At 37.7% G+C, this 20,135-nt stretch overlaps 2 pseudogenes; both read left to right on the top strand.

Moving 5' to 3' along the window:
* Positions 1–2,056: 2,056 nt before the first annotated feature.
* Positions 2,057–3,912, top strand: LOC100855814 (annotated as a pseudogene).
* A 9,038-nt stretch (positions 3,913–12,950) lies between these two features.
* LOC106559755 lies at positions 12,951–14,698 on the top strand (annotated as a pseudogene).
* Positions 14,699–20,135: the final 5,437 nt, after the last annotated feature.

The raw sequence follows: 20,135 nt of genomic DNA on the forward strand, positions 1-20,135 counted from the left end.
TAATTAACTATTTACTTTCATTTTACTATTTTACTAAGATTTATTTTCCACTTACAAACCCTTGCATATTATTTTTTTCCCCCAATTCTGACTTACTCCATAATCCTACAGCTACTCTAATACTTGCCCAGGGACAGGACCATGTTGATCAGCATAAGTTCCTGGAAAACCTTCTAGGTAACTCTTTGAATCTATAGAGCTTAAGAAGAACCAAAAGTAGCCTTGAAAGATAAAAGTCAGAGGACTCCCAGCCTTAAGATAGCAGAACAAAAACATCATTGAGGCTGTTTCCCTGCAAACCACCTGCAAACAACAAAGAATGAGAAACAGAAATAGATGGGAAATGCCACGGTATATTTGAGTAAATGTTGAGTAAATATAGTAAATGTTGTAGTAAATTTTGAACCAAAATACAAAAGGATGCTGAGAAAGGACACATAAAATATATGTGAAAATACTAAAAGAAAAAGGAGAAAGAAACATGCATAAATAGAAGGTAGAGTAAGAATGCACACCAGAAAAGTTTTCCCATGAAGCCAGTAAACATTCTGCCAAACTATTCTTTAGCAAGTATAAATATCAGAAATGGCCTGTATGATATAAAAGTTCAAAGCACATAAAAGGATTCAAGGGAGAAATAAGACAAAAGAAGGGGTTTTTTTCTTAATAAGCTAAAATAAATCAGGAAAGAAATGAGAAAGAAAAAAATCATAAAATTTAAAGCCACAAGATGTGAAAACATAAAGCAAATTTATTAGAATGGTTTGGTAATGGATAGTATAGATAGTCCAGAAATAGACCCATATATGTCAATTGTTTATTACTCAATAAAGTGGCATTTCAAATTAGTAGGTAAAGAGGAATTATTTAATAAATGGTGTTGAAAAAACCGGATAGTCACCTGGAAAAAAATTGTATCCTTACCTCACTCTTAATGCTATAATATAGTAGGTTAACTATTGAAGCATAAAAGTAAAGTAAAAACCATACATTTACCAGAAAAAAATATTTTTAAACTGTTCCAGAGGAGGGTGATATACAAAATTCATAAACATTACTTTATAAAATAAGCTTTAAATTTTAACACAACAAAAATAATGCCCCAGAAGCAATATCAAGCAAGAAATGACCAATTAGAAATATGCAAGTAAATATGATAGTTAATAGGATCATTTCCTTAATTTATAAGTACTTACTAATCATTAAGAAAAAAATCAACGATCCAATACCAGAAAAAAGACAAAGTCATGAATAAATAGTTAATTTAAAAAGAAATACTATGTAACACTGTATGGTACAACACTGGAATTAAAATTTCAAAAAATACTAATGCCATTTACACACATCAAAAATATGTAAACCTAATCAAAATTCAAGGAATAAAATTAAAACATTGACAGATGATTTCTTATTCTCTAATGTGGTAATTTGATAACACCGTGTCAACCAGTACATAGAGAAACAGTTACTCTTGTATGTTCTTAAGAATATATAGCTGAAATAATTTCTCTGAGGAAAAAACTTGACAACTATCAAATTTTAATAAACATTCATAGACCACAAATACCACTTCTAGGAATCTATCTTATAGATACACATATCTATGTTTGCAAAGATATAAACAAGAGTGTTCCTGCAAAATTATTTACAGTTTTAAGAAAAAGTTTTGGAAGGGCACCTGAGTGGCACAATCAGTTAAGCCTCTCTTGCTTTTGGCTCAAGTCATGATCTCGGTGACCTGAGATCAAGCCCCACATTGGGCTCAGCAGACAGTAGATTGGAGATTCTCTCCGCCCCCCCCCCCACATTTACCCCTCTACATGCTCATGCCTATGCATGCACACTCTCTCTTTCTTGCTCTCTCCAAAAATAAATAAATCATTTTAAAAATGGGGGTGGGGGTGGGGAGGTGTTGTAAACAATCTAAGTGTCCACCCTGCCAGACATGTATGCATATACAGATTGATATGCAAATGGTAATATCTATAATAGTGCTCTGCATATTTCTATTTTTCTTAAAAATATATCTTGGAGACAAAGCCCAGAAGTGGAGAAAATGGCAGCAGGGGTCAAAGCCCTGGAAAAGGTGGTGATGACAGAGACCAAAATGGAAAAGGAGAGTGGCATGCTGGTATGCCAACAGGCAATGGGGCTCCTGGCCAAAGGGCGAATGAGAGCGACCTACTCAGAATGAGAAGAGGAAGAAGAAAAATATTAAAAAAGGAGGCAATCGCTTTGAGCCATAGGCTAATCCAACTAAAAGTCACAGAGCCTTCATTACAAACATATCTTTTGCTGTGAAATGGCATTCACTTAAAGGGCTGGTTAAAGAAAAAGTTGGTGAGGTAACATACATGGAGCTCTTAGTGGACTCTGAAGGAAAGTATATGCCGTGGTTGAATTCAAGATGAAAGAAAGCATTTAAAAAGCTGCAGAAGTTCTAAAAAAGCATAGTCTGAGTGGAAGACCACTGAAAGTCAAGGAAGATTCTGACAGTGAACATGCCAGGAGAGCAATGCAAAAGGCTGGGACACTTGGAAACACAGTATTTGTAGCAAATCTGGATTATAAAGATGGCCAGAAGAAGACCATGTCTACTTCAAGGTGGTCCAAGCAGACATTCTTGAGGATAAAGATGAAAAAAGTCATGGAATAGGCACTATTATTTTTGAGCAGTCCATTGAAGCTGTGTAAGCTCTATCGATGTATAATGGTCAACTACTATTTGATAGACCAATGCATGTGAAAATGGATGAAAGGGACCAAAGAGACCAAAGAGAAATTTTTTTCTTCCTGAGCATCCACAGCAACTTTTCCTGAGCATCCACAGCAACTTCCCCAGGGACTTCATGGTATTGTCTTGGGGTTAGACGCAGGAGGACAGCCTACTGATGACAATCACCTGAATAAAGGCATTGGCATGGGAAACCGAACCCCACAGGAATGGGAATGGATGGCATAGGATTTGAATGGAAGGCATAGGATTTGAAATAATTTGGTGGCTAGAAAGCATGGATCGATTTGGATCTGGGATGAACATGGGCAGAATAAACAATGGAGATGGAGGCAGTGTCCCTGGGATCAAGAGAATGGGCCCTAGCATTAACCACACGGGGGGGGGAGGATGGAGCACATGGGCACAGGCCTGGGCTATGCCATGGGTCGTGTGAGCTCTGAGATTGAGCACATGGGCCTGGTCATGGACTGTGTGGGATTAGTTGAACACATGGGCTCCAGCACCCTCAACCACATGGCCTCCAGCATCAAGCACATGGGCCAGACCATGGAGTGCATCCGCTCTGGTGTGGAGTGCATGGGCCTGAGCATGGAGTACATAGTGCCCCCAGCACGGAGACTGGCCTGCAATGCATGGGCCCCATGGTGGATCGCATGGCCACTGGCCTGGAGCACATGGGCACCAACAACCTGGAGCGCATGGGCCTGCAGCAAATAGGCACCAACAGTCTCAAGTGCTTGGGCCTGGAGCACATGAGTCCTGCCATAGGTCCAGCCCTAGATGCTGGGATTGAGCATATGGGCCTGGCCATGGGTGGCAGTGGCAGCGGCAGTGCTAGCTTTGACCGTGCCATCAAGATGGAGCATAGCAATAGCAATCTTGGAGGAAACTCTGCAGGTTCCTTTGGCAGAGCTGGAGGCCATGCTCCTTGGGTGTGCAGGAAGGCCTGCCAGATATTTGTGAGAAATCTCCCATTTGATTTTACATGGAAGATGCTAAAAGACAAATTCAATGAATGTGGTCACATGCTGTATGGTGACACCAAGATGGAGAATGGGAAGTCTAAAGGGTGCGGTGTGGTTCAGTTTGAGTCAACAGAGGTGATTGAGAGAGCCTACTGGATGATGAATGGTATGAAACTGAATGACCTAGAGATTGATGTTCGAATCAATTGAAAAGCTTAAGCAGTTTTCTTTTTTAAACATCAGCACCAGACCTCTGAATTTGTATTTTTTTCTTTTTAACCATTTTAATCTGTTGGCTGGGTGTATAAAGATGTTTTAAAAAAATCAAGTGCTTTTGGTGGTAATTTGAATTACTTTTTTAATGACTGGGGTTCCATTTTGCATTGAGATTGCAACATGAGCAATATTTTTTATAGTTGTGGCATCTTGTTGACATGGAAAATGACTTTGATAATAAATACCAGTTCCTGAAAAGAAAAAAAAATACATACACACACATATATATGTGTGTATATATATATATCACAGATTGTTTCCTTTTAGTATGTACAGATCTGCTATATTCATTTTATTCACTTATTCATTTTAACAACTACATAAACCATCCTTCCTGTTTCAGATACTTTCTGTTTGTATTTCTCAAACTGTTTCATGCTACTATGTCGAAACTCTCTCCGCCATTGAAAAAAGGAAAAAAGAAAGAAAGAAATCCCTCATTTACCCTTCATTGCTCTTCATTGGAAGCCCTATCTCTCTCTTCTCATACATGCATAACTCAAGAGAGTTCACATAGTTCACATACTTCAACAACAACAACCCGTTCTTCAAACCTCTTATCTGTTTTTGGTCTCATCCTTTCAACAAAACAGCTCTAAATAAGATCATCAATATTGTTCATAAGTCTGGACACAAATGACGTTTTCTCTCCAACTAGAGATCTTTTTTGTCTTGCTTACCACACAGTGTGCTCTCCCCGAGTTCTGTGATTGAAGGCATTCCTGGTTTTTCTTCTGCTTTGATAACTCTTTTTCTCTGCCTTCTGCCTTGCCATTAGGTCTTAGAGTTCCTCAAGTCTCAGTTTTAGGCTGTCTCCTGTCCTCACTCTGCTCTCTCCCTAAGCAGAAATACACTACAGTGTCAGTTATCCCCCATAGCCTAATGAGCCTCTTCCATGCCAAGCCCACACTTGTCTAGATTTGCCTATCCAGCTGCCCATTTAACCAGCATCTCTCCTTAACCACCATCTTTTGGAAGTTTTGAAAGCACTTTAAATCCAGCATATCCAAAGTTACCTCATAATCTTCCCCAAAAAAATCTAAGCTTCATCTCCAGTGTTCCCTATGTCATAAATGCTACCATAATTTATCCTGTGGAAAAAGCCAGATACCTCAAAATCATTTTTGATGCTTTCCTCTCTCTCCCTGAATCCATCACAAAAATCATAACCTCTTAAATGTCTTTCAAATATGTCTGTGCCTTCCTATCTCCACCACAGCCAAAAAATGCCATGACACCCTCGTCTCTCATATGTATGATTACAGTCGTCTGCTAAGTGCTCTATCTCCATCCACCCTCACCAGCCTCCCCAATCCAGTCTCACACAGCAGCTAGTGATCTGTTCATTATGAACACCAGGCATGTCACATCTCAATGTAGGAACATTAGTGGTGCTCCTGGAATAGAGACAAAATGCTTTATGTGGCTTATGTGTTCCTTTCCTCTTATTGTCAAGCAACAGCTCCTACACTTTCAATGCCCTGGCCATGCCTTCCTCCTTTAATTCCTTCATTGTGTCATGTTACCTCTTACCAAGGTTCTTTTCACAAACTATCCCTCTGATGAGAATATCCTTCCCCCTCTTCTTTGTCTAATTAATGCCTATTTATCATGTCATACAGATATATCTTCATATCTTCATATCCTCAAGAACCTCTTCCTGATCAAAATCTCTCTGTTAAGACATATCTCTGCTACATGGTACTAGTCACAGTAGCAATTTTACATTGATTTATAAAATTATTTCATTAACATCTATTTCTTCTTTAGACTATGAGCTGAGATAGATATATGTTATTTTTCATTATGAAGAATGTTTTCCAGTATTTTCTGATATATGGCAAATGCTAATAAATAACTATGTAATTGGGGCATCTGGGTGGCCTGTCGGTTAAGCGTCTGCCTTCAGTTCAGGTCATGATCCTGAAGTACTGGCATCGAGCCCCACATCAGGCTCCCTGCTCAGCAGGAAGTCTGCTTCTCCCTCTGCCTCTCCCCCTGCACACACTCTCTCAAATAAATAAATAACCTTTTTTAAAAGAAACATAATTTTGGGAGGGGAGGTGGGAAAAGAAACATAATTCTAAAATAAATAAATGTTTAATGAATCCTGGAAATTGGTTATACACAATAAAGCAGCGGTCACTATAATTCAGTTCTGCTGAATAGGAGAAAGAATGAGATTCACAAAAATAGTGAGATTTTTCTGGATATGAGGAACAATGTCTTTGAAAGAGACAAAAGATTTCTTGAATTTTTCAAGGATGAATAACCAGAAAAAGAATGGGGCCAGTAATTGATAAATGCATATTTTGAGGGTATCAACTTAAAATAGGACAATGGGTTTTAGTTTATTGAGTCAGAGGTTGTGGTAACATCTACCACAGCTGACACTTCTAGAGATAAATACTCCTGGCTGCTTCTAAGGAAGTGCTCAAGCTGCAAGCCACAATTTCTAACTGCTCTGATTACAATGTGTCTACCTCTCAGTCCTAATTGCAAGTCCTGGCTAGCTCTTCTATAATTCATTCAGCATGCCTTCATTGCCACTCTTTGGCAGCCTCCGCACAAGCTTCCAAATACATTTCACATTTTACTTACATCCTTCTCTGTTCTTAGAGTCCTAAGGGGATCACTCAGAAAGTTTCACCTCCACCCCTCACCACCACCCTTAATTCTCCCAACCTGTAGGCACAGCACAGACTAGCGTTCAATCTTAATTAGGAATACACAAGACAGGCAAGTGGAGATGTCTAGCAGCCTGGCAAGGATATGACATTCACCAGGAGGAAGATTTATTTGATAACTGAAGTTGTGGAAATGGCGGAGTTTGGGATCCCTGGGTGGCGCAGTGGTTTAGCGCCTGCCTTTGGCCCAGGGTGCGATCTGGAGACCCGGGATCGAATCCCACGTCGGGCTCCCAGTGCATGGAGCCTGCTTCTCCTTCTGCCTCTGTCTCTGCCTCTCTCTCTCTCTCTCTCTGTGTGTGTGTGTGACTATCATAAATAAATAAAAATTAAAAAAAAAAAAAAAGGAAATGGCTGAGTTTGCCAAAAGTACAGAACAAAACCAGAGGTCAGACAACTCAACCTTCAGAAATAGCCACTTTCAGGGATCAAGTAGAAGACCGACGGCCATTGTCTATAAATTAATTCTCTACATAGATAGTAAACAAGTCAATCTCTGAAGAAGAATTCATCAAGCATTTTGAGTCCCTACTAAGTAACTGAACTGACAAGGACCACCTATATTAAAGAAGATAAGAATAAGTCATAGTAATTCAATATTGGTGTTTTTAAGTTGAAGTCCTTGGGAAGCAGACTCTGAGATGGAGATTTGTATGGAGAAGGTATATTGAGGAATGTTATTTAGAACAGTACTGTAAAAGAGTAAGGAAAACTGAGGTGTGACACCATTCCAGTTGGTCCCGGGAGTAGCTCTGGAACTGAGATGACCCTTCAGATGTGTCCTCAATGATGGCAGGGGCATCTGGCCTTTAGACTCCCACCTCCCACCTTGCTCCATCATGGGATGTGGACTAGGATGCTTGGGATGAGGTGCAACCTTAAAGAAGTAGTTTCATCAAGTGAAGCAATTCCCAGAGAGAGACTTTTGCTCTGGGCCACCAGCAATCTGATACCCTGAGCAGCTGGGAGAAAAAAATCTTTCTGACTTTCAAGTGTGGTCCTGAGTACTCATCTCAGCATCCACCACAGAGAAAGATCTAGCGGTATCTTTTCTTCCTTGGTGGGGAATGACTGAATCCCTTTAACAGCAGAGTGGAGGTTTTGTTTTTGTTCTTTGTAAAACAGTATTATTAAAATATAATTCACATACAATACAATTCACCATTTTAAAGTGTAAAATTCAGTTGCTTTTAATGGTGTTAACAGGTTGTACACCCATCACCACAGCCAATTTTAGAACATTTTTATTACCCCAAAAAGAAACTCCATACTCTTTAGCCATCACCCTTCTAATCACCCATGGTCTTCCCCAGTGCTAGGCAACCACTATTTCCTGCTGCTATAGAGTTGCCTATTCTAAACATTTCATGTAAACGGAACCATACAATATTTGGTCCTTTGTGAATGGCTTCTTTCATTTAGCATCATGTTTTCAATGTTAATCTATGCTTTAGCTTAAATCAGTATTTCAATTCTTCTTATTGTCAAATAATATTCTGTTGTATAGATATATCACATTTTATTTGTCCATTCATCAGTTGATGGACACTGAGGCTGTTTCCACTTTTTGGCTAATATGATTAATGCTGCTAAGAACATTCATGAACAGTTGTTTCTATGAAAATATTTCTCATAGATATATACCTAGGAGTAGAATTTCTGGATCATATGGTAACTCTATGTTTAAACATTTGAGAAACTGCCAAACTGTTTTCTAAGCAGCTGTGCCATGTTACATTCCCACTACTAGTTTATGAGGGTTTCAAATTCTCCAAATTCTTGCCAACACTTGTTATTATCTCTTTTTATTACATATAGCCGTTTCAGTGGTAAGTGGGTAAAGCTGTGTCTTATTGTGGTTTTGATTTGCATTTCCCTGATGACTAATGACGTTGAGCATCCCTTCATATGCCATTTGTATCCCTGCTTTGAAGAAATGTTTAGTCAAAACTTTTCAGTTGTGTTACTTGTCTTTTAATTATTGAATTATAAGCATCTTTTATGTGTTTTAGATACAAGTCCTTATCAGATATGATTTGCAAAAAAAATTCTCCCATTCTGTGGATTGCCTCACTTTTTGATGGTGTCCTTTGAAGCACACAAGTTTTTAATTTTGATGATGTCCAGTTGATTTATTTTTTCTTTTATTGCTTGCGTTTTGGTGTCATATCTAAGAAACCATTACCCAACTAAAAATCACGAAGATTACAATAGTACCTTTTTCAACAGACATGTAAGGTGGTGGAGAGGGAAAGTACAGATACCGGGTAAGATCCGGCCTGGAGAGAGAAAATTCAAAATTCCACTTGGGAAGTTTTACCTCAAGTCAAGTCATGTAAACATGCATTTTATTTTATGGCCACAAGAGCTCATTATTAAGTAATAGAGATACGTATATACTCAGGAAACATTTTAAAAATGGGTCCATAATCAAAGTGCTCACCTATTAGAAGTCAGATGAAAAGGCAATACATTGGAACTAGAAATTGATTGAGGTTTAAAAACTAGAACTGGAGCTGTATCTTGTCAGGTAGGTAGGATCTAAAACAGAGAAAAAAAGAAGCCCTTTCCAAGTCAGGTGAATAGCAAGAAAAAGAAAAATTACAGAGGAGAGAATGGTCACATCATGTGAGAAGATCAGCCAGGTGGGAACAGCAACAGTAGTTCAGGAGGTGGGAGAAGAGAGATACTACAAAACCTAAAAATGAGTTTGCAACACAGAGTGCAAGAGCAAAATAAACTTACATATCATTCAGGCAAACCTCAGAACTAAAATTGATCCACAAGACAAGACACGGTGACAAGAGTCTGCGGCAGTTCTGTGAGAGTCATCGGGAATTGTGTGTGGTTCTGGGAGACGTCTGCATTTATCACAGGGGAGAAAAACGCCAGTAACTGAGACTAAATAATACAACCCCCCAAGGTAACAAGAGTAGGAAGAACTATGTGGATTGGAGAGCAGAGCAGCGTCTTCAATCCTCAAAGGAAACAATAGTATCATGCAAAATAACTGGCTGGTGTAGGGCATGGGGTAGAGGTAGAAACTCAGTGCACGTGCAATGATGTGATACGAGGGATAATTAAAGAACTTCGGAGGGCTTGTCTAGGTGTCCCAGGTCTTGGGGTCTGGTAGGCAAAAGGACTTCATTCTTTTTTTTTTTTTTTAATTTCAGCTTTAGCAAGGTGTAATTGACAAGTAAAGTTGTAAGATAGCTGAAGTGTACATCACAGTGATTTGATAGACACAATAAGACTTAATGTTAAATCCTGATCTGATGATGGTGCTAAAACTGCTGATAAATCTACAGGTCACATGAGGTCTGTATAAAACATGGAATAGCCTTCATCTACAGTCTAGCCCCTGTAGTTGTACCCACCGATCCATCAGTGGGTGGGAAGAGCAACCGATCCATCAATGGGTACAGCTACAGGGGCTACACTAAACAGAAACAGGAGGACCACCTTCCAGACACTAGTAGTACAAAGTGAGAAATATGGTCACATGGAGCCATACCCTGGAGGATTTTTAAAAGTAGGCCAAGAAATCCCGACTTGACTCAGGATTAAGAATCATTATATGTTAATAAGCCATTATATGTTAATAATCCTAACAGCACTGTGGTACCATAACAATATGATGGAAGCAGCATCCAAAAGGATTAATTTCAGTTTCATTCCACTATTTCACATTTTAATTATCCGCTTTTAAGTGCTCTTTAAAGTGAAAATACCCATTCCTTTAGCTTTTGCATCCATGCGTATTCCCCTACCACATTCATTTTCTCGTACAGTTTCTTTCAAAGCACAGGAACCTACCTAATTAAGATAAAATCACCCAGCTCCCAAGTCCAAGAGAGTATTTCTTACTTAAAAAGGCCAGTTACACCAAAACCATAATTATGTCAGAGAATTCATTTGATTGAAGGTCCCAAGTTTCAAACTGACTTCTTTGTTACAGCTGGCGGCTGCTTTGCATGAGGTGATGGATTAAGGAGTTTGAAAAGTTCAAGTTATGTCCATCACTAGCCTTATCTCTAAATAATCTACCACAGCAGGTCTGCTGACTACTCAGTGAAAGTGCTTCTGCCTCTGACTAATGTCAATGAAGGCAATGGTGACATCTGTACCTAAATTAGATTCTAGATTTCTTTTCCTCCCAAATCTGCTCCTCCCAAGTCTTCACTTCACATCTCAGTAAATATTACCATTTTTCACCTGGGAAGCAGGATAAAAATGTGGAAACCATCTCTATTTAATAATAACAAATGCATTATTAAGATCTTGTTCCCTCTCTTTTTTTTAATATCATAAATCTGATGATTTCTTACTACTATTGTCTATTACCTTAGTCTAAGTTCTATCATCTTTACATGGTTCCTAAAATAGCCTACAAATGTGACCCCTTGTTTGCAGTCTTTACCCCAGTGGCAGACACTGCTAGTTGTCTATGCAGTATCCATTCCCCCCTTCTTTCTTACTAATGGAACCCTGATTCTGTTCAGGGATACAGAGTAAAGCAGCTCAGTATTTGGCTTCTGAGATGCTCTCATTCTTAAAGGTAACCATTTGACCCAGTTCTAGTCAAGGAGAAGTAATCAGAATAATCCTAAGCAGAACTTCCAAAAGAGCTTTCAGAAAGAGCAGACTAATAACCACACACTTTCCACACTTTGCTCTTCTCTTCCTACCAAGACTATGGTCATGGTATCCAAACATGAAACAACCATATTGCAACTGAGAGATAAAAGCCACATCCTAAGGGTAGGGCACAGGAAAGTGGAATAAGCCTAGATCCTTGCTGATATTATTGAACAGATTTGGACTGGCAAGGCACGGTCAGTGTTCTTATTGCATAAGGCAAATAAAACTCTTGTCTTATTTTAGCCATTGTTTATAGGGTTCTCTGTTGTTTTCAGTTGAAAGCATTTTTTATGATAATAAAATTTATTATTTATTTTTTTAAAATATGTCATGCAGTGATATTTTGATATTTTTCTGAAACTCCTAGGATCAAAAAAATTTTTATTTTATTCTATGATGGATTTATAATGAAGTAAAGTTGATATATAACATTATATTAGTTTCAGGTGTGCAATATAGTAATTCTACATTAATTCTACATTTGCATACAATACAAAGTGATCACCACAGTAAATCTAGTTACCATTGTCACTGACTTCCTTCCCTGTCCTCTAAGTTAAGCATTTAAACCTATAAATTATCTTTTTTAACACTTTTATTTTTTTATTTAAATTCAATTAATTAACATATAATGTATTATTATTAGTTTCGGATGTAGAGATCAGTGATATATCAGTTGCATTTAACACCCAGTGCTCATTACATCACGTGTCCTTCTTAATGCCCAGCACCCAGTTACCCCATGCCCCCATTCCCCTCCCCTCCAGAAACCCTCAGTTTGTTTCCTCTGGTTAAGAGCTGAATGCATTCTTTCTCTCTTCAGATTTTATTTATTTATTTGAGAGTGAATGAGAGAGAGTATGCACAGCAGGGAATGAGGCAGAGGGAGAGGGAGAAACAGACTCCTCACTGAGTGGGAGCCCAATTTGGGGCTCAGTCCCAGGACCCTGGGATCATGAACCCAGCCAAAGACAGAACTTAACCAACTGAGCCACCCAGGCACCCCAAGAGCTGAATACATTCTTAATAGATGAACCCCCTTTGGTTAAAGTTTTTAGGTAATAGCCAACATGAGCTTCACAAAGACTGGCTTCCCATCAAAGTCAGAAAAAAATTCAATTTACTTATGTGGCTTGAAAGGCACTTTGTTATTTGTCCCCTGCCTTGCTTTCCAAACTCAACTCCTATCACTTCTCACTTCGGCACACTAGCCTTTCTGCCAGTTAAAAATGTATAGGAATACCTTATTTTATTTCACTTCATAGATACTGCATTCTCTACAAATTGAAGTTTTGTGGTAATTTTGCATTGAGCAAATCTATCAGCACCATTTTCCCAAAAGCATTTGCCCACTTTGTGTCTCTTTGTCACATTTTGGTAGTTCTCGTAACATTTCAAAATTTTTCTTTATTCTTATATTTGTTACAGTGATCTGTTAGCAGTGATCTCAGATGTTACTATTATAGCTGTTTTGGGGTGCCATGTACCACACCCATGTAAGATAGTGAAATAACTGATAAATGTTGTGTCTGTTCTGACTGTTCCATTAACCAACCATTCCTCCTTGTCTCTGTTCCTTTCCTCAGGTCTCCCTATTCCCTAAAACACAACAATACAGAAATTAGGCCAATTAAGAATCCTGCAATGGCCTTTAAGCATTCAAGTGAAAGGAAGAGTCACACATCTCTCATTTAAAATCAAAGGCTAGAAATGATTAAGCATAGAAAGGAAGACATGTCAAAAGCCAACATAGGTGGAAAGCTAGGCCTCTTGCACCAGTTAGCTGAGTTGTGAGTGCAAAGGAAAAGTTCTTGAAAGAAATTAAAAGTGCTGCTCCAATGAACACACAAATGGCAAGAAAGCACAAGAGTCTCATTGCTGATATGAAGAAAGTTTGAGTGGTCTGGATAGAAGATCAAACCAGTCACAATATTCTCTTAAACCAGAGCCTAATCCAGACCAGGCACCCTAACTCTCTTCAATTCTGTGAAGGCTGAGAGAGGTGAGGAAGCTGCAGAAGAAAAGTTGGAAGCTATCAGAGGTTTATTCATGGGGTCTAAGGAAAGAAGCTGTCTCTATCACATAAGCATGCAAGATGAAACATCAAGTGTTGATGTAGAAGCTGCAGCAAGTTATCCAGAAGATCAGGCTAAGATAATTAATGAAGGTGGCTACAATGAACAACAGATTTTCCATGTAAATGAAACAGCCTTCTACTGAAAGAAGATCCTATCTAGTACTTTCACAGCTAAAGAAGAGAAATCAATGCCTGGTTCAAAGTTTCAAAGGTCAAGCTGAGTTTCTTGATAGGTGCTAAAGCAGCTGGTGATTTTAAGTTGAAGCCAATGCTCAATCCGAGGCTCTTAAAAATTATGCAAAAAATTATGCAAAATCTACTCTGCCTGTGCTCTGTAAATAGAACAATAAATCTTGGATGACAGCACATCCATATACAACATGGTTTACTGAATATTTTAAGCCTACTGTTGAGACCTGTTGCTCAGAAATAAAAATTTATTTAAAATTATGACTGCTCTTGGACAATGCACCAAGAGCTCTAATGAGGATGGACAATGACATTACATTTCCATGTCTACTAGCACTATACCCATTCTTCAGCCCATGGATCAAGGAGTAACTCTGACTTTCAAATCTTATTAATTAAAAAATACATTTCATAAAATTATAGCTTCCATAGATACTGATTCTTCAAATGGATCTGAGCAACACAAATTAAAAACCTTCTGGAAAAGATTCACCATTCTAGATGCCATTATGAACATTCATGATTCATGGGAAGGGGTCAAAATACCAACATTAACAATAGTTTGGTAGAAGCTGGTTCCAAACCCCCATGGATGACTTTGAAGAGCTCAAGACTTCAGTAGACGAGGTAACTGCAGATGTGGTGGGGGAAGCTAGAGAACTAGAATTAGAAGTGGAGCCTGAAGGAAAGAGCAAACTGCTGCAATCTCAGAGTAAAACTTGAACAAATGAGTTGTTGCTTCAAACACTGAGCAAAGAAAGTGGTTTCTTGACATGGAATCTACCCCTGATGAGGATGCTGGGAAGATTGTTGAAATGACAACAAAAAGGATTTAGAATATTATACAGATTTAGCAGATAAAGCAGTTGCAGGGTTTGAAAGAATCAACTCCAATCGTGAAAAACATTCTCCTGTGGGTAAAATGCTATCAAATAGCATCACATGTTCCAGAGAAATTGTTCATGACCAGAAGAGTCAACTAATGCAGCAAACCTCATTATTGTCTTATTTTAAGAAATCATCACAGCCACCTTGACCTTCAGCAGACACCACCCAGATCAGTCAGCAGCCATCAACAATGAGGCAAGACCCTCCACCAGCAAAAGGATTCTGACTCACTGAAAGCTCAGATGATGGTTAGCATTTTTAGCAGTAAAGTACCTTTAAAAGTACCTTCAACCACAGAGCCAGGGAAGGGGCGTCAGCAGGGAGGACTCAGGTACTTCAAGCTGCCCCTCTCTCCCTGACGTCCGTGGCCTGGAGAAGCTTCACAGGATGTTCAATGGGTAATGAGTTTTGAGTCCTCAGGGGTGTATGCTGTGCCCAGTGGGGCAGTGATCACCTGGGCCCCTTCTGCTGTGAGCAGACACCCAGGCCTGGTCTAGAAGTGTTTGTTAGCTGGCCCCCACCAGGGGAAGCACAGTTCTCTGCCTCACCTCGGGTGACCTCTTAGAAAGCTCTGATTCTAAACCTTAACTCTGAAGAGTCCATTTGAATTTGGTATCTTTTTTTTTTTTTAAATAAAAAAACCTAGCTAAGACATAAAATAATAATAATAATAATAAGATAGGTACGTTGTTTTTTCTAAGACATAATCTATTACACATAATATACTACAATATAGTGTAAATATAACTTATTTATGCACTGAAAAAAAAACAAGAAATTCATTTGACTCATTTTATTGCAATATTCCAGCTACCCAATATCTTAACATATTTAATTGTATAAAATACAAGGTATCTCGGCAGGACTTCATGGATTTAGCCTCCTATCCCAACCTTTCCACCATTTGTTTCAAGATAGGCCTAGATCACTACGAACTTAATCTTTGGCAGAATTAACATTTGTCCCATACTCTATATGGACTCTTGCTGTCCACCAGCAGTGAAATGAACAGCATGAAATTGCATCCAGAGGTTGATTTACAGTGTCAATAAATTTGTTATCTCCAGGGAACTCCTGACCACAAAATCATTATCTAATTAAATTAAAGGGTAAAAGCACAAAAGGCTTCCTAATTCAGGTCACAATAATCCCGGCAATGAAAAGAGCAATGGCAGTCCATTAACTATCTTACCAGGAAAAACAAAACAAAACAACCAAATCTTAGGTCCTTGGCTGCTCTGATAAGATAGCCCCAAAGCCCTTAGTATATTGTTCTGGACTTACAATGTTTGCTTCTTACTATGGGAAAGATTTTATTTCCAAAACAACCCATCAAAATGTGAATAATTAAATTTCCATATGAAAAATTCATTTGGAAATAGTTTTGTTGCCTATCACAATAGAAGGGACATTTCTTCAGGTATGGAAGGACATTCTGAAAGCCCTCTTTTAAAATGTTAATTTAGAAACTTAAAACCTAAATCTTGAAGTATGTACCTGGACATTAACTTATATGCTTATAGTCCCTAAGCATGAAGTATAAATACAAAAGAGTTTGATTCATGACTTCTTTTACATCATAAGATCCTAAAAACACATAATATTCTGTTAAAAATTATAAACACAATTTTCTTAAGGAAATCTATAAAAGTCTGACCAAGTATTCACAAAGGAGAGACTAATTAAAATGAATTAATGCATATAAAGGGAGGACTTTAAATTATAATTTATTTAAAACTTAACATATGGAAAACTCTAGTTCTTTTGACAAAATTCATTTTAAAATTTTGCTACTCCATTCTGATGAAATAAAATAATACAGAGCCAAGGAAATTACAGTACCACTATGAACATAACAAAAATTCTTACTAGTATACACTGATAAAAGTTAAGAAAAACTTTTTAAATATATACCAGGATGATAACAGCTTACATGTGAAAGCTGCCAAACAAATTTCTCTGTAGTGTTAGTTTTCAAAAACCTCCAGAGACATCAAGCAGAGAAAATCTTTTAAAATTAAACATAACACACAGCTAAGAACCATTTGTGATGTGTCATTAATGGCCCTTAAAAATAAAAGAGAAAAAAAAATAAAAAAAATAAAAGAGAGAGAGTATAGAATGAATTTGCCAGCTTTGCTAAAAGTATATGATAAAATAATCCTAATTATCCTAATAATAATTCATAGGAGTTATCACCAATAGCTACCTGGAACATCTATATTTTCAGGAGAGATTTTCTGAAAAACAAATGTGAATACATTATATTTCTGGAGTTGAAGAGCTTCTAGCAACAAATTTTGTATGACAAGTTTAACCTATCCACGTTTGCTTGTGATTTGAAAAGCACACAAGGGCAGTTCTAAGTGGAACACAAGGGCCATGGAGAAATGATCAATGACATGAAATGATGGAAACATTAGAAGGACATGAATATAGAGAAATATTCACTGGATTTGCCAAAGAGGAGACCATCAGTGACCTCAGAGAGGGAAGTGGGAATGGAAGCCAGTCTATGAGGAACTGACTTGAGTGGGTATTGAGAAATTCAGGCAGTAATAGATTTAAGAATGGCCAAGAAAGGTAGATTGGGAAAGGAAAATATTAGGCTAAAATGACTGCTTAAAGGGATTATAAACCATGTATAAAGTTTGCAACCATTTAGAAGAGAGAGTAGAAAAGAACCATTCATTTTACAAAGCAAGAAATTTTGCCTCCAGTGTTTCCTTTATAAATAAGTCACAATAGGAGACAGAAGGCTTTCATATCAAAGAAGACATGTAGAGATATCTGTGCCGATGTGACATAGACCATATTCTTAGCTTTTGAAAATCTGTCTCTGAGTCACTGGCCAAGAGGGCAAGAGCAGAGATATTGCAAAGATACATATTGCCTTACTAAACAACACAAGTAATATCACAGGTCTGCTACTTCTCAAGTAATACTTTCCTTCATACTTTCAATTTAACACTTTAACATGTTTTTCAAAAAATAGATTCTATATAAAGTTATTGGATGATACAAAATATTTAGAATATGACTATATTAAGTCAAAAGACTTATATAAAGCCAAACTTTGGTCACCAAAATGGCCAGATGACTGACAGCATATCCGCCATTCAGCATTCATGAAGTTATCTCCATAAAAAGAATTCACTCTCTTAAACTCAGCAGCAGTCAAAATGAAATTAAAATAAAGTGTAATAATCCCAAACACATGCAGTTTACCGACTGGCCCTCACTATTTCATAAATAGAGGGTGCTTGAAACCTGCCCTTCAGTTGTTAATAATAGCCTGCCAAGAGCTTCTAAAGCAAGTAGGAAGGAATGGGGGAGTGAATTTGTGATCTGAGGAGGAGATACTGTATATTTGGAAAATTCCATTTAAATAACCCAATTGTAACAAATCCCCTCCTCGGATCCCCATTCTAGGAGACTGAAAAGCAGTAATTAGAATGGGTGGGCCGAGAAAGTCAACTAAACACAGATTGACAGATAGGCCTACCAGAAGAGGCATCCCATGAACTTCATTATTCCAACAAGAATGTCTTTATTTACATAGCAAAGTGGGTATATTGTGTTCAGCAAAGCTTTTCAATAAGCAGAAACATGCTGCTAAAAGAATAGCCCACCACCACCGAGAACTTCTAATTTAAAGATACAAAAACCAGTGTGACAATTATTCCTGTAATCCCCACAGAAAACAGTGAAATAGCTTTCTTCATGAGCCTTGCAAATCACAACCATAGCAACTTAACATGTGCAGTCCCATATGGGTCCACTGCTTCCAAAATGAGGCCAAGAACTTGGGAATTCAAACTTTACATCAGAACTAGAGAAAAACTGGACATAAAATAGTTTCGTATTGAAGTTAAATTTTAGAAATTCTAAAAGCAAATCTCAAATAATAATTGTGTATATTCTTGCATCTTGTTATACTGTTTATATGGGCGTAGTTAGATTTTCTGATCTGTTCTATATCCCCACAATGATGATCAAAGGACTCACTTTGACAATGGTCATTGCAAGTGTGCATGTGGTTATATGTGGGTATGTGTGTTTTATTTGAGGGGTTTTTTTCATTGATTCTGAATTAAGGAGAATTTTCAAAAAGAAATTTCTCTTGCTATGAATAGCCACTCAATAAGGGTAACACTGGCTGTGGAAAAGGACTATTTCCATGGTCTACTGGTTTACAATACACACTCTGATAAATCAAAAAGTGCTGATGTACTACCAGAAGTCAATAATGTAGGACTGGGTCCCTTTTAATTAAAGATTCTTGATGGGTCTTATTTTTCTCATATATCATATGACAGACTGAACTAGATAGGCTCAAATCCTGGTTCTACCACTTAATTTCTATACTTTTTTTTAATTTCTATACTTTCAAACAAATTACTTAACTTCTCTATGCCTCAGTTTCCCTATCTGCAAAATGAGGATAATAATAGTGAGTACCTCATGGAATAAATTAATAAATAAAAGCAACCAAAACAGTACTGGTCTGGTAGTAACTGCTCAGTAACTGTTCTCTGTAATGTGTTCTGTGTTGATCAAGAGACCACTATACAGCACCTCTTAGCTGCTCCCAAACCTGTGACTGCATGAAAAGTGTACCAGTGTGTTGTATTGCCTTATTTAAGAATTAAACATTAGGGCTAAAAATTCCAACGAAATATCACTTTCCTAATATTTAGTGCCAACCTACTGGTAAGGCAATAAATTAGAATATTTATCTGGTATTTTTAAATCAGTACCTTGTGATCAAAATTATACTCTTAAAATAAACCCAAATGTTATTTCCATTAGAAAAAAAAAGTAAAACCATATTTGGAGCTTACCTTCCTTCCTTATCACTACCCTTTTGTGGCTTGTATATCTTTTCTGAGTTTCTATAACTGGAACTCTAGAGTGATTCAAGAGTATAAGTTGGAAACATCCTAACAATGATTACTCAAGAAGGTATAAGAAGCCTACAAAGGAATTAGAGTAAAGAACCTAGCAGCTGAGCCTCTTTTAAGGACCTCAACACTTTTAGGGAAAAAAAAAGAGAGAAACATTTTTATGCATTTCAAATTAATCCACAATTCATTCATTGAATAAATATCTATTGGAAATGCTACACACTATTCTAGAAACCACAGGTCCACATGTAAATATGCCCCTACCCTTAAGGAGCTTATACTTTAGTGGGAAGGCAGTCTGGTAAACCACCAATTACAATACAGTATGACAACAGAACTATTAGAGGTATGTACAAGATACAAGAGAACATAAAAGAAACAGGACTCAATGTCTACCTGGAGGTGTCTGAGAAAAATTCACAAAGGAAAAAAATAAATGGAAAAGAGATTTTCTTAGCCTGGGAAGGATGAAACAGTATTCCAGGCAAATGGAATGGCATCTGGTCAAATCCAAAAGCATGAAAATACCTGCTTGATGTGCTTCAAAGAGATTGATATTGCTAACAGGTGAACTATGAGTGGAGAGTCAGAGCTAGGAGAAAAAACTGGGCCGATTGATAGGAAACAGATCAGTCATATCTGTCTACAAAATTCAGGCTTTATTCTACAGGTGATACACAAGGAACTATGACAAAGAGACCAATACTAGTTTCAAGTTTGCAAAGGTCACTCTAGCCACAAAACAAAGTCTAGATCAGAAGAGAAGCA

Source organism: Canis lupus, chromosome 15 (assembly GCF_011100685.1).
Source record: "Canis lupus familiaris isolate Mischka breed German Shepherd chromosome 15, alternate assembly UU_Cfam_GSD_1.0, whole genome shotgun sequence".
Lineage (NCBI taxonomy): Eukaryota > Metazoa > Chordata > Mammalia > Carnivora > Canidae > Canis > Canis lupus.